We start from the raw sequence: 15768 nt of genomic DNA, 5'->3' as shown, positions 1-15768 counted from the left end.
AATGCTGACCACTTGTGTTTATGATTCTGCATCATGCTGCTTAATTGTCATTTCAGGATTTCTTACAAAATTTTTTAATCAGGTTTATTCTACTGGCATGTTTCCTACTTTATGAACACCAAAGCTATTCAGAGATTTGTTTTGCTCTCACACAGCTTGAAGAATGACAGACAGCAGAGCAGACCTATGTTCACTTTCAATATTGAACAGCTCCTGTGAACACCATATGATGGCAATCTATGTCATTTACAACACTTTCAGAGACTTCAATGACAAATCAAGTTAAGCTGATTCAATATTGTAAGTGTATCATAGATTTAACAATGTGTTTCTTTATCTTGTAAGTCTACAGGCCCAGATTGAAATCATCAGTCTTAATTATTCAGCCACATAAAAGAAGTGGTGAGTTTTCAGTCAGTATAAATCCAATACATTTTAAATATAACCAAGATGAGCCAGACAAACTCTTTTTATTGCTATTAAATGATTTTTTAATCTGCAGGCTCAGTGCCTGTTAAATCCATCCTTTATGAGACATTCATAGTAACCACTATACAATATCCTATAGATACCTTCTGCAGCACTACTGTGAATAATGTCTAGCATCTACCATGGGTGACAAGTCAACTTTATTTTTCTTTGGCTACACTTAAAATTATGATTTGTACACTCCTAAGTCAAAAATCAGGGCTGTCTATATTTTAATCCACTAATTTTTTGAAAGAACAGTACTATCTCTCTTCCAAGTTTTGCTAAGAAGGAACAAAACACAAAGCTAGGAAAAAAAATGTAGATGAGCACATTTTTGTTTTATGTATTGTATTTATTCAGCTGATTCTTCATATCAGTGCATATATACATTTTTTGTTGATAATAGTGTATTTAACAAAGTGATCACAAAGTGATGTAAAATAACTATCAGGTCATTGCTTTAAAAGATTTGCAATCATTCATTCACTTCCTTTAACCTTTCTGTTCTTGAGAGCCACAGGTAGTTCTAAGTTATAAAGATACCACAATGTAGTAATCAGTCCAGTGGATTACTGGCTTTAGAAGAGGACACAAAAGTATACACATGCCTTGTTTACTAGAACAACTCACAAAAAAGAAATCTTGTTTTTTATTCCTGGACATTAATCAAATTTAATGGAAATATTGCACTGAATGAAATAGAATTTGGATTGGATTTTAAATCAGCTCTGCAATTCTCATCCTTAATAGTTTTGGCAAAGTGTCTTCCTACTACAAGTACCTTAGAAAATGATTTGAAAACAACTTTCTATGGAATCATGTTGTTATAAAAGCAACTGCATTTTCTTAAGTTTACCCTTTCTTCACACAGATAAATGTTCTATACAAGCTGCTAAATGAGAAAATGCACAGTCTAAATTCCAAGTATTAACTTTTGAAACATCTATAGTACTTAACACAAAGACAGCCTAATAAATTAAAAATCCAGTATTAGTAGTGGGCCAGTAAGTTGTGACGTCTTATAATTCAGTATTCTTCACCAGCCTACATTACATATTATAAAATAATTCACACTTAGTCAAGGTAAGATACAGAACTCAATAAATTATAAGCAGACAGGTTAAAATCATCAGCAGATCATCCTGAGTGCCATTATGCAGCAAGTGTGGGACAACCGAGGTATCGGGCCCAGCCATCATGGGTTTATGAAAGGCAGGTACTGTTTCACTAACCTGGTCTCCTTCTATGACAAGGTGACCCGCTTAGTGGATGGGGGAAAGGCTGTGGATGTTGTCTACTTGGACTTTAGTAAGGTCTTTGACACTGTCTCCCACAGCATTCTCCTGGGCCAGCTGCTCACAGCTTGGATGGGTGCACTCTGCGCTGGGTTAAAAACTGCCTGGACGGCCAAGCCCAGAGAGTGGTGGTGAATGGAGTCCAATCCAGTTGGCGGCTAGTCATGAGTGGTGTTGCCCAGGGCTCAGTGTTGGGGCCAGTCCTGTTCAACATCTTCATTGATGATCTGGATGAGGGGATCGAGTGCACCCTCAATAAGTTTGCAGATGACACCAAGCTGGGTGGAAGCGTCAATCTGCTGGAAGGCAGGAAGGCCCTAAAGAGGGACCTGGACAGGCTGGATCGTTGGGCCGGGGCCAACTGTATGAGATTCAAGAAGGCCAAGTGCCGAGTCCTGCACTTGGCTCACAACAACCCCATGCAATGCTACAGGCTGGGGGAGGAGTGGCTGGAGAGCTGCCTGGCTGAAAAGAACCTGGGGGTGTTGGTTGACAGCCGGCTGAACATGAGCCAGCAGTGTGCTCAGGTGGCCAAGAGGGCCAATGGCATCCTGGCTTGTATCAGCAATAGTGTGGCCAGCAGGACCAGGGAGGTGATAGTGCCCCTGTACTCGGCACTGGTGAGGCTGCACCTCAAGTGCTGTGTTGAGTTTTGGGCCCCTCACTACAAGAAGGACAAGGAGGTGCTGGAGCGTGTCCAGAGGAGGGCAACGAAGTCGGTGAAGGGTCTGGAGCACAAGTCTTATGAGGAGCGGCTGAGGGAGCTGAGGTTGTTTAGTCTGGAGAAGAGGAGGCTGAGGGGAGACCTTATTGCTCTCTCGAACTACCTGAAAGGAGGTTGTAGTGTGGTGGGGATCAGTCTCTTCTCCCAAGTAACAAGCGATAGGATGAGAGGAAACGGCCTCAAGCTGTGTCAGGGGAAGTTTAGGTTGGATATGAGGAAAAACTTCTTCAGTGAAAGGGTAGTCAGGCATTGGAAGAGGCTGCCCAAGGAAGTGGTTGAGTCTCCATCCCTGGAGGTATTTAAAAGATGGGTAGACGTGGTGCTTGAGGACATGGTTTAGTGGTGGACTTTGCAGTGTTAGGTTAACAGATGGACTGGATGATCTTAAGGGTCTTTTCCAACCATGACGATTCTGTGATTCTATGATTGTATGAAAATCCATCCTTGAACTACAGACATAGTATTTAGCAAGAATGCCTTTCACAGTCCAGAACTGATGGGTCTGGATTACCCTAAGGATCAGCCCATAATATACAGGAATCCAGATAACTAAATCCAAGCGAAAGCTGAAAAACCTGATAATGTTACGAATTTATTATGACTTGAAAAATCCTATGGGAAAGTATTAGCCTGTTGCCAGTTGCCGTTAAGGTTCAGTGATCTCAAATGTTTTCCTCCAGTTTATGGGCAGCGCAAATAATCCAGAAGCATCAAACTCTCTCTACTAAAGATTTATACTCCAATCAATCAAGTGTATCTTGCATACATTGTCCTACTGGAGTCAAAAGGAATGTCTCAGGTACAGTTTGCAGCCTAGCAAACAAAAAGCATTCAAAAATTATGGAAAAGAATAATTATGGAAAAGAAATTAATCCACTCAGTATTACCTACATAATATCTTTTTTTAAAATATATCAAATAGGGAAATACATATAGGTGGGAAATTCAGTGTAATTACCCCTAACTACAAAGTAGTACACAGTGCCAGATATACTGCAAAATCCCCTAATCATTTATCATATCAGAAAAATGATCTGGAAGAATAAAGTCTTCAAGACATATAAATGAATTATAAGGAATGAACTCATTAGGGCATTGCCTGTGAAGGTTATATGGGAAAGAGATCAAAAGAATAAGTGCCAGCAGAAAATATCTGAGACTCACTAAAACTGCTCCTCATTAACACATATTTCAAATTAATCTGTTTCATAGATTATAGATTCACCATTGAAGTCAGCAAGAAAACAGGCAGAACAGATTAAACCTGTAGCCCAACCAACTTTGTGTTGCCAAGTGTTTGTGATACACCTGAGGCTTTACAGCCATAACTACCCATAATAGACTTCAGAATTTGTCAGGTCTTGTTTGGTCTTGAGTTTATTTTAGCTCTGTTTGAAAAAAAAAATATTTAAGAAACTTGAATTTGAATCAGTTGACCATTGCCTAAGTTGTTCTGTGTTCAGTGGCAAATTACTCAGATGTCAGGAGTTTCTTGCATATCCTGTGATTTTGGGTTTGGTTTAGTTATATTGTAATTTTTTTGTTAGTTGTGGGGTTTGTTGGTTTTTTGTTTTTTTTTTTTTTTAGCTTTGTGCAACTGCATAACTCTCATTCTTTAAAACATTACATGGAGGACTAAAAAAAAAATGAAGTAATCAGGGTGTAATTAAGCCCAAGGACCCAGAGGGTAGGTAAGAGTGTACCCCATTAGCAAATACAGGATTGAAACAAAAAAAATTAACCCAGAGAGGGCCCAAGACCATCATGGAAGAAACCTCCACCAGCAGCATCATGCCCCTGCAAGTAGAGAGCTCAGGACTGATGATTCACCTGAGTACCACACAGGAGGTGTGAGCATAGCACCAGAGAAAAGCATAGACACCAGGAAGTTGGTGTATGACAGTTTTAGTTGGAATAGTAACATGAATTAGCAATCATAGATAATTCAGGCTATAAGCATTAGTGTCACTGCAATTACACTAAAAAGAACTGTTGCACTTTGAAAGGCTGTTAAAGCATTAATCAGAGAAACAGCAAATTCTCTTAGATCCATATGTAAGGTGTGCTCTCCTTTTTATCCATAATGAAATTGTGTGGACTCATAATAAACTCATTCCCAACTTAACCGGTTTTTCTTTTAAAAAAATTATTTAAATTTTATTTGAAAATTTAATATGCTGAAGAATCCAGAAAAACACGTCCCAAAGCCAGGTGAGATGAATTTCACTTATGATTGTTCTTCATCTTTTCACTAGTCTGAACTGATAACTGTACTTCTCATTCTTATTTTATAATCTACTTAATATCATCACTCAGTGTTAATCTTTTCTTAATAATCCTGACACTGACTATTTTGCCATGTAGAATTTGCCTTCTGAATCAACAAATCCAGTTGTTTTTTTCTTTTCCTTCTCCATCTTCCTTTTTATACATTCAAGAACAGGCCCAGCACTGCAACAGGACTCATGTTCAGCTGATCTGACACTATGATCTCCAAGTCTTGTATTTGTTTTTTATAAAATGTTGGAATAAAGTTATGTTTTTTCCAGTTCTCCGGAACTTCATTAATTTTTATAACTTAGTGAAAATCATCACCAATGGTTCAGAAAATTCTTTTTGAACTTTTCAGTGAAACTTGCTACTGTTGATTTTAAAATATCTAGCCTCAGAATCTGCTATTTAACATACTCCTAAGTTGTAATTGGAATGTAAAGTATTTAATCATACCTTGATAGATGATATTTTAATATTGAATGATTGTCATATGAATGAATGAATAATAATCACATGAATGAATATAAAATGGTTATTATTTTATCTGGTTATTATCACTGATTCCACTTTTCTCCCCACAGTGTTGTTTTGGTTGTTTTTTCCAGTCTGTTGTTACCCTTTTAATAGTGATGATTATGGGACCATTCATCTTGCCATTTTGGAAGCAACAAAAGCGGATTGTTTTGTATGGTGCCAGAAGAAGAAATAGCTAGCAATAAATAGAGCTCTACCAAAACCTTGTTTTCCTCTTGGATTCTCTTTACCTTCTCTCTGTTTTGCATTATTCTGTGTATTTCACAGGCAATACCTTCTCGTTGGAGGAAAATATTTCTAAATTCTGCATATGCTGCTTACTAACTTGGAATGAAATGTGCTCAAAGTTGCAAGCAGAACACTCCAGGGGATAACAGCTTTAAAACTGGTATCATATAATGGAGTTGTTTGAAAATCTCTTGACGTAAAATGTTGTGCATGGCTTGCAAAAGGACATTAAATTGATAATGATTTATGATATGCATTTTTACACATTTGCCATAATATATAAGGAAGGCAAGTCATCTCAGATGTATGAAAAAGATATTTTTTTAAAAGGGAAATTTGGAATTTATAGCAGGATTATGTTGAGATAGGAAGGTCAGAAAATTAATAGATTAGAAGGGTAAAATTCATGTCACATAATTTCAAACATATGTGTGAGCTAGTCACCTGAAGCTCCCTAAAAGTCACGTGAGAGAAACAAGCACTTCTAAGGCATGATTCATCTGTCTGACTTTAGATGACTACTTTTGGTTGAGATGAATTGCTCTCTGGAAGTGCTTGTTCCTCTCCCTTGACTATAAAGGAACGTTAGAACAAATCACTCAGATATAAAGATCTACATTTAGTGAGGGTGAATCCCTAAGATTTTTGTAAGGAACTGGCATTAAGAGAAAGTGTCATCAAACATACTACTATACTGCAATTTATATGAATAAAGAGGTGAGATGATCATGCTTCTACAAAGTGGCCTTAATGGTAGATAAATGACAAACTTCTGATATATTTATGCAAATCCTCTTTCCTTCTGCACAGCTGGGAATGTGTTTTTCTTTGAATGAAATAAAGTATATACTTGGTTTCCAGAGGGCTGCCTGAGCACCATGACTTTACATGCTAGCTTTATAAAAAGTAATTATCAGGGAATCACCGAGGAATTACACATGAAGAGAAAGAACAACCTCAGGAAGATTTCCATAAAGCTGTGATGATGACTGACATCAGCTCAAGCTTTCGTCTTTATATTCAAAAGTTTAGAACCTAATTTTTTTTCCCCCCGCTTATCCCAGTTTTATGCTGGCAATACTCACTCAACTTCAGTGAGCTGGTTTTTGATTTATACAGGTTAAAGCGACATGGTAATCAGGTTCTAGCAGATGCAACACTAGAGATCAACATTTCTTGCACATCAAACAAGTAAATATATTCATTTTGTATCACTGAATATTTAATCTGACAGCTTTCTTCTAAGTGTTAGCTGAGGTTTGGTGGATTCCTCCATCTGATAGTCTGAGGAATTCCAAACTAAAAATCGTCACACCAGTCAGTCAAAGAAATCTGAGGAGTTTGTTTACTTAACGTATGACTACATGTTATGGGTTTCAAAGAGACTCTGAAGTTTGGTAAGGGATTAGATGCATTTATTATCTTTCACTTCACTTTGCTTCGCTTCATTTTTATTGAGAAAAAAGAGAGGAAAAAAATGTCCTTTAAGGCTGCATTTCTTAAACGTCCATGTTTTCCATGGAAGATTCAGAAACAATGAAGTTTATCACTGGATCTGTATTATGTTGAAGTTAGTTCTATGTTCCTCTATAACTATTGGATATCAAGAAGAAAAACTGTATGTCTCTCTGCATAGCTCTAGTATATTAGTGATTAGTGATCTAATCATTATTAGTGATATGTGCAAAATTCTGCTTAAAGTAGGTGATGCAAAAGCACTTTTGTTTATGTCATATATTCGAGTACCTACTTTGCAGAATGCTGTAAAAAGGAATGACTTTGAAGTATGCACTTTCAAGTTTCAGATAGGTTAATAAATGCACCATTTCTAACTTGACAAGACAGGAACTCTCAGGAGGTGGATAATCAGGCAAATACGCTCTTTCCCAATTACAAGAGGAAAATAGCACTTGTCAACAACAACATAAAAACCCAGTTCTCTAAACTGGTTAGGAAAAGACATACATTTTAGTATATAAACTTATCAAATTTAAGTGACATTCAGAAGATATTTCAACACTAAGGAAGTCTCAGGAAAGAGAAATTGTTTCTAGAAGGCCTTTTTTGTGACAGTTGTACAGAATATTCTGTGTAGCTGCTTTTGATGATAGCATCTTAGGATCAGATATTGATATGGATTGGAATAGTCCACTCTATTTTGACTCACCCTTTCTTACCCAGTATTACTCTTGATTTTAATACAACTCATTTCTACACCAACTCCTAACCCATTCTTTAGAAACTAAAGTAAACAATACATGCTAAATGATCCATTGTTGCTAGTAGCTTTGGCACTTGCCTTTAGCTCTACTTCCAATTCATACAATTCACACTTTTGAATGCAGACACAGCTGAAGGACAAAACCAAATTAATTCCCTTTGCTTGCATTCTGCTTTTTCCCCACTAACACAGGGTTTTTTGTGCAGTTACTCAAGCCTGCAACAGAAGCTCTTGAGGTGAAAGTTCTGAATATGCTCCATGATGTTCAAGCTATTTTAACAGAATGGCTTTTACTATGAAAAAGGTAAAACCCCATTATATCCTATTTATTATAAGGTTCCCATGTACTCAGGTAAGACTGCTGACTATACCCCCACTGAGCATATCTGTAGAAAACAAACAAACAAAAACCACCCAAAACCACACAAAAAAAAACCCCAACATAACCCCACCTGGCAGAGGGATGTTTCTCCCTATACATTCTGGAGGAGCTACTGAACTTGTAGCTTGTATCATGTAGAATGGCCCTGGCCACAGGGAAACCCCATCTGATTTTTCAGTCCAGCTCTCTGCCCTCATGGCACCAATGAACAAGAAGTCAAAACCTGGATTTCTTTATAAAGTCTATGTATGTTGTCAAGATGCCGTCTATTCCATGAAAATTTTTGAAATTCTGTTCTTTAATAGCAATCCATTTTTTTCATGAGATTATCTCACCTATTTTTTTCTGATTTTATTTGGCAAGATGCTTTTTAATGACTATTAATGTTTAGTTAGAGCTCACTCAATGGACCAAAGAACAATAGATGTTAGATTTAAATGTAAATCAATGTTTACTGCATTATGAATAATTACATAAATATGGGTTCATGAAATTATTTCCTTAAGCTTTATATCTTAATGCTCTTTAACCTTCACCAAATTCTTTCCAAATATATACAAAAGATAATTTGCCTTTTTAAATGCTACATTTTTTTACTGTCAGAGAGATCATGAGTATAGCCAGTACATTATCTACTTTTACTATACAGCTTTACTGGGGATGCTAATAGCCTTTCGCCCTACCACTACTTGTAGATGCTCTGCTAAGCCCTTTTTTGCAACTCCTGCTGCAGCACTGCCAACTCACACATTCTCAAGGCATGTAATGCTTTCCAGGAAGGAGCTGGAGAGAATAACTGCTGGAAATGTATTTCTTCCAAACGATAACCCCACTGTAGTTTCCACTCCATCATGTGATCTGCCCTATCATTCAATGTCACAAGTGTACACATCTCTTGCATGACTCAAAACTGGATGGTTACCTCCCCATTCCCTTCACAGCTGTGTATCCTTGTTTATGTAGGACTGGAATAGCTCTCACTAAATAATGAAACCACACAGAAACACAGGGCTAGGAGGAACTTGAGATGTCCTCTAAAGCATCCTTTGAACCAAGGGCAGGCTCAACTAGATTTATGATCTCATATTTTAACATATTTATCTAGTCTATTCTTAAAAAATGCACAGAAATAGAGAGGCCACAGCTTCCAAGAAAATAATTTCAGTGGTTCACCATACTCTCATTTGTTCTCACCAAGGAACAAATTATTTGCTTCTTCCTCCTTTTAGGTATTTCAGATTAGATCCTCCCCACCTGATTGCTGACATCTCCAAAGACCAAATGCATCTCCAAAGTAGATGAGTCTACATCTCAGCTAATCAGTAGAGAGGATGATGGCATGATTCATCTGACCTAGTTTAGGTGTCCACATGAAAATAAGATGAATCACGATGCTTTTCTCCTCTATTTATACAGAGAAAGAGGGTGATTAGTTCAGAGAAGCTAGATGATGAATTTTACTCCTGAAAACTGTTATAAATTTCTTTTTATTAAAATGAACAGTCCTACTTCTTTCAGTCATAAAAGACCGCCTCTATGCAGTTGAACTTGATCCTAAAGACTTCCAAAGGGAAGTCCAAATTGCCCAAATTATGTACTTAAGTGAACAAGCTATATGTTTAGGAGTTCCAAATTCATATATAGCTCTGCCTAACTAGGTACTTCAAAAATGTTTTGTTAACCTATTTTGGAATAGCATTGCTTCTCTAACTCATGTTTACCTTGGGAACCACTAAGGTCTCTACATCATTTCAACAGAGCAGCTACTGAGCCAGTCCTTCTCCAATCTTCAACTCATTCCTACCTAAATGCAGAATCTGCTTATGTCCCCATTGAATGGCATCTTGCTCTTTTGAATTCTAGCTCTATTTTCCAGCCTGTGCTTGAGCTCTTATTGCCCTCCCTCACTTGTTGAGAGCACACTGATTGTTTCACCATTCAACACAGTAGTGAAAAGAGTGGCTGCACTTGCCCAAGAACCACAACTGAAGTGCCTTTCTATTCTGACCGTGACACTTGCTAACCAATCAATCAAATGCAGGTTTCCAAAAAGTTTTGCATCTGTTTAGTGGTAATTTAATCAAGATAATTCCCTATTTACTCATGAGAATGGCATGTTGAATCATGTAAAAAGACTTAGGAAAGACAAAAGTGACTTAACATCTGTGCTTCTCACATACGCACATTTTGGTTCCATTTCCATACAGGGAAATTAGATTAGCTTGAACCAACTTGTCCCCAGTAAATACAGTTTCATTGTTACTTATCAACTTGATATGTTCTTGTATTTAGCTTCTAAATATTTCAGCTTTTTATTCCTAATAACTGAAATGAAGCTAAGCAGTCTAAAATGCTCTAGCTTCCCCCTTTTCTGTGTAACAAAAAAATATATTCAGTCTTTTGCTACCTCTACATATCAAAAGACAAGCACTGGGCACTTCAGAATGTGTATATTGACAAAAGAAACGAATCAGTGTAAAACATTGTGGAAAACAACTCTGAAGTGAAGACCCTTTACATTTTACCAACACTGCTCCATAGCAGTGCAAAGAGGTCCATTATCCGTTAACAGTCTGATCAGCAGTTGGTGATTGATAGCTGAGCTTGAGCAGAATTAACTGTTTCCAGGGGAACCTGGTAGGACATGTGAGAACATTTGGCCCTTTTCTGCATTCTTTAATGACTCTACATAAGAATCTGACTTATATTATTATACTCCTAGAGTAATGTATACTGTGATGTCAGCTATTAATACATATTTTACCTCTGCAATACAAAGTATAAGGCTCATTATGGAGCCTTCCAATTTACACCGTTCAGTTCTTATATAATCTTGAACGTATGCATGCCAATACTGATGAAAGCAGTGATGTTTATTAAATAATGCCAATGCCAAACCCAAAACCCACAAGGAATAAGGCAGCAAAAGATCACATCAGTTTATCATCACACCTATCACACAAGTATACATCGTGATGATTCATCTCAGCTACCACCTCAGCTAAATACCATATTCTCTTTTTTTCAACAGTAGAAAGTTGTGGGGATGTTATAAAGCATGATTCATCTGACCTATTTTAGATGTTTATGGTAAGATGAATCATGCCAAAATATTTATGGGGAGATGAATCATGCCAAAAAAGTGCCTCTCACTTAATTTTCTCTTGAGGGAGCTAATGGCGACAAGCTTAACAATCCAGTCCATTACACCAGTCATCATTAGTTTTGCTATTTTACCTGTATAGCTTGGTTATCTTAGTCACAAATTTACTAATAACTTCTGTATTATTGACATATTTACTTATAACTTCTGTATTATTATTACTTAGAACTTCTGTATTATTGACCTCTAACAGCTGTATCTGAATTTCTACTGTAGAAAATTAGATCAAACTTTGTCTCCTCCAGAGATTTGTTTGTCTAGAGATTATTTTCTTGCAACTAGAACTCTTTTTAAAATGATATATTCATCTAACTTCAACTGCATGAATGCAATCTATAACAGAACAAATCTCTGCTGAAAGCAATGAACTCTTAAAGAAAACATATGTCCTGTACAGAAGCTGAACAATATACTTCAGCAAGTTGGAAGTGCTGTCACACTTCTTTTTAATGTCTACAGTTAGTTTAATGTCAACCTAGTAGTCACACAAGATAAATCATAGAATCACAGAATGTCCTGAGTTGGAAGGGACCCACAAGGACTATCGAGTCCGAGTCCAAGTCCTGTCCCTGCATAAGACAACCCTGAAATTCACACCATATGTCTGAGGGCATTGTCCAAATGCTTCATGAATATTGTCAGGCTTGGTGCTGTGACTACCTCCCGGGGGAGCTTGTTCCAATGCTCCACCACCCTCTGGGTGAAGAACCTTTCCCTAATGTCCAACCTAAACCTCCCCTGGCATATCTTCCTGCCTTTCCCTTGGGTTCTATCATTGGTCACCAGGGAGAAGAGATCAACACCTGCCCCTCCTCCTTCCCTCATGAGGAAGCTGTAGACCATGATGAGGTCTCCCCTCAGTCTCCTCTTCTCCAGGCTGAACAGACCAAGTGACTTCAGCTGCTCCTCGTACGGCTTCCCCTCTAAACCCTTCACCATCTTTGTGGCTCTCCCCTGGACACTCTCTAGTAGCTTCATATCCTTTTTGTACTGTGGCACCCAAAACTGCACACGACTCAAGATGAGGCCGCAGCACTGCAGAGCAGAGTGGGACAACCACCTCCCTCAACTGGCTAGCAATACAGTGCTTGATGCATCCCAGAACACGGATGGCCCTCTTGGATGCCAGGGCACACTGTTGGCTCATGTTCAACTTGCCGTCGACCAGAACCCCCAGATCCCTCTCTGCAGGGCTGCTCTCCAGCCTCTCGTTCCCTAGTCTGTATGTACATCCAGGGTTGCCATGTCCCAGGTGCAAAATCCAGCACTTGCCCTTGTTAAACTTCATACAACTGGTGATTGCCCAGCTCTCTAATTTGTCCAGATCTCTCTGCAGGGCGTCTCTGCCCTCGAGAGTGTCAACAGCTCCTCCCAATTAGATAGTAATCCTTCAAGTCCTGCATCCAAGTCATTTATGAAGCTATTGAAGGGCCCTGGCCCTCAGATGGATCCCTGCAGAGCCCTGCTAATGACGGATCGCGAGCCCGATGTAACCCCATTTACTATAACCCTTTGAGCCTGACCCATCAACCAATTGCTCACCCATTGCATTATGTGTTAATCTAGCTGTATGCTGGATATTTTGTCCAGGAGGATACTATGAGAGACAGTGTCAAAAGCTTTACTGAAATCCAAAACCATCACATCGACTGGCTTCCCTTGGTCAACTAGGTGGGTAACCTTGTCATAGAAGGAAATCAATCAAGTTTGTTAAGCACGACTTTCCCCTTGTGAACCCGTGCTGGCTGGGACCAATGACTGCGTTGTCTTTCAGGTGTTTTTCAATAACTCCCAGAATAATCTTCTCCATAATTTTGCCAGGCACAGAGGTGAGACTGACAGGCCTGTAGTTACCAGGGTCATCCCTGTTGCCCTTCTTGAAGACTGGGACAACCTCCAGTCAACTGAGACCTCTCCAGATTCCAAAGAGCATTGAAAAATCATTGAGAGATGTCTCACTATGACATCAGCCACCTTTTTAAGTACCCTTGGATCAATCCCATTGGGCCCCATTGACTTATAGGGATCCAGCTGGAGCAGCAAATCCCGCACAAGTTCAGGGTTGGTTGCGAGTTTATCATTCTCACAGTCATGGTTCTCTAGCCCAGGGCTCTGGGGGTCCCAGAGCCCATCATCGGTGTTGAAGACCTAGGCATGAAGAAAGCATTAAACGTCTCTGCTTTCTCTATGGCCCTGTTTGTGAGGTGACCATGCTCATCAAGTAACTGGACAATGTTATTTCTCGCCTGCCTTTTGCTATTAACATATTTTAAAAGAGCCCTTTTATTGTCCCTCACAGTACTGGCCAGCTTCAGCTCTGATTGAGCTTTGGCCGCGTGAATTTCGTCCCTACAGTGGTGAACAGCATCTCTGTAGTCCTCCCATGTAGCCTGACCTTGCTTGCACTGGCCATACATTTTCTTTTTTTGCCTTAGTTCCAGAAGATTCCTACTCAGCCAAGCCGGCCTTCTACCTCCCCTGCTTGACTTCCAACATTTTGGAATTGCCTGCTCCTGTGCTCTTAGGAGATGGTACTTAAAAAGTGACCAGCCCTGATGGACCCCAGCACCTTCAAAAGCTTTTTCGCAGGGGACCTTACTAAGTAGTTCCCTGAGCAGCCTGAAGGCAGCTCTCCTCATATCCAGAGTTGAGGTCCTGCTGGCAGTTTTCCTCCTGTTACCATAGATTTTAAACATGATTGCTTCATGTTTGCTGTGGCCAAAGCAGCCACCACTCACCACTTCACGCACAAGACCCTCTCTGTTAATAAGCAACAAATCGAGGAAGGCACCTTTCCTGGTCGGTTCCCTTAGTAATGTGTGTGCATCTCCTTTTACATGTGCAAATTTAACATACACAAGCTTGTATACCTCATACACTATTCCTTCACTAAAAAAGGCAATTTTGAAAAATATGTATTAAATTATCAACTGAAGTTTTTTTTAACTTCTTTTAAAGTTTCTCTGTCAAACTATTTTGATTCCGTGTTAATAACCAAAACATACAAGATGAAAAAGAGTGTAAGACATAACAGAGGCTATTTTTGGCTTATGTAGACAGATGAATTTCAGTACCTTTTGAACATGACTGACTTAACCAAAAGATAATTTCATATTTTCAACGACTCTTCATACATAAAATGTGTCTTGAAAACCTAGCCTTGATTTTAAAAATATATCTTCTATGCATTCTCATCTCTGAAGCTGACTATCTTCCAGAACACCACCACAAAAGACACATGCAATACATAACATAAATATCAATACCTGCATACTATAACATCAAGAAACAATTAAGCCAGAATCCCAAAAGGGTCATGCACTGGCAGCATTTACAAAAGATACATGCGGAATCTCTTTGCTTGAAAAAAATTTATTTTCTAAGGCACTGAAGAAAGGCAACATATTTGTAATGTTAAATTAGACTGCACTGTCAGCATTTAAAACACTCCTGAAGTTATCCACCAATAATGGATAACAAGCTCACTGAAGAGAAAAGGTCTAGGGAAAGAATTTGATTACTGGACCCATAACTAATAGCTTCCTTACTCCCAGGTTTGTTTCAGATCACTCCTCCTAGTTCTTTCCAAGATAACCTGTGTGGTTCTATAGACAGGTCTGCTACAGGGACCACTCTGAAAAAACAGTATGGATGAAACTGTGTAAGCTTTGGCATTCTGCACACTCTTCCAATATTGCTCCAGAAAGCTTCCCATTCCCTATATCCTCCTGATATCCCTGGGCATATAGCATAGCACCTGGGGTTCATTTTGATGGGTGTGGTGCATCCTTCATATTGCAGACTGAAAAAATGCATTAAAAAAAAAGGTCATGTAAAATCAAGAGTGCACACACAGCCAAGTGGTACATATAAAGAACGTGGTCATTCTGCTCTAGCAAGAGCTATCCCTAAGTGGTGTGGACACGAGCCACGCTGTATTATTTGGCCTGCTGTCTGATAATGCCTCCCTAGACCTTCGTAGTAGCAATGCTGATATAGCTAATGTCCAGTTCTGGGCAACCTTCCTTCTGTAATATGGAAGACAGTGCTGTAATGCTTTCTCTCTCTTGTGCACTTTTAGTCTCACTTCCTTATTTTGTACTTGATTCCAGAACTGCTGATGGGAGTCTCTCACCCTCTACTAATAGAGAACAGAGATAAAAGAGGTACAGGAGAGAAAAGCAATAGAAGTTGTGTGCCGTCTACTAAAGATTGAAAGCAGCAGCCCTGTTCTCCACTCAATTTAGCAGATGCCTTTTAATCCCCTGCCAAATCCAGTTTCACAAGAAGATCACATATTAAACTATTTCCTGAACTGGTCACTTGCCCAGAAGTGACAAAATGGACATGACCACAACTCTTCTCCAGACTGCAGTCCACGCAGAATGGGGTGGGGGAAGGAACACCAAGAACACTGATCTTCTGTGACCATCCAAGGAAAGAAAACTTCCATTTCAGTTCCAATGGTATGTTTCT

General features: G+C 38.9%; 1 protein-coding gene across 1 annotated transcript in view; it reads right to left on the bottom strand.

Annotated features, from left to right (window-relative positions):
* Nucleotides 1-15768, bottom strand: part of GPC5 (glypican 5) — a gene marked incomplete at both ends in the record, with an annotated part of 757873 nt that overhangs the window by 632226 nt on the left and 109879 nt on the right. The gene's annotated exons all lie outside the window — the stretch shown is intronic.

Source organism: Platalea leucorodia (genome assembly GCF_965183815.1).
Source record: "Platalea leucorodia genome assembly, chromosome: 2".
NCBI lineage: Eukaryota > Metazoa > Chordata > Aves > Pelecaniformes > Threskiornithidae > Platalea > Platalea leucorodia.
Note: the sequence above shows the minus strand (reverse complement) of the source record. Positions and strands in the feature narration are given on the sequence as shown.